The following is a 305-nucleotide window of genomic DNA, read 5'->3' as shown; positions in this document are numbered from 1 at the left end:
CTGACTGTGCTTCAGGACATCTCCCCCACCACACTGAACAAGCGTCGGTCCCTCCAGCCCCTGACTAAGATCCTGAGAGATAAGGGAATACGGTACCGGTGGGTCTTCCCGCTTGGGTTACTGGTGATTAAAGAGGGTAAAAAGCTCATACCCTGAGGCAATTGGAAGAGGGAGCAGAGTTCTTGCTGAAACTTTGGCGTGCAGGAAAAACTACCTATGCAGCCTGAGCAGCGCCCAGCACTGGAATCAGTGTGGAAAAGGGTCAGCAGCACGGCAGAGAAAAGTGGGAAAGTCCTTTGGAGAGA

Source organism: Ascaphus truei, chromosome 4 (assembly GCF_040206685.1).
Source record: "Ascaphus truei isolate aAscTru1 chromosome 4, aAscTru1.hap1, whole genome shotgun sequence".
NCBI lineage: Eukaryota > Metazoa > Chordata > Amphibia > Anura > Ascaphidae > Ascaphus > Ascaphus truei.
Note: the sequence above shows the minus strand (reverse complement) of the source record.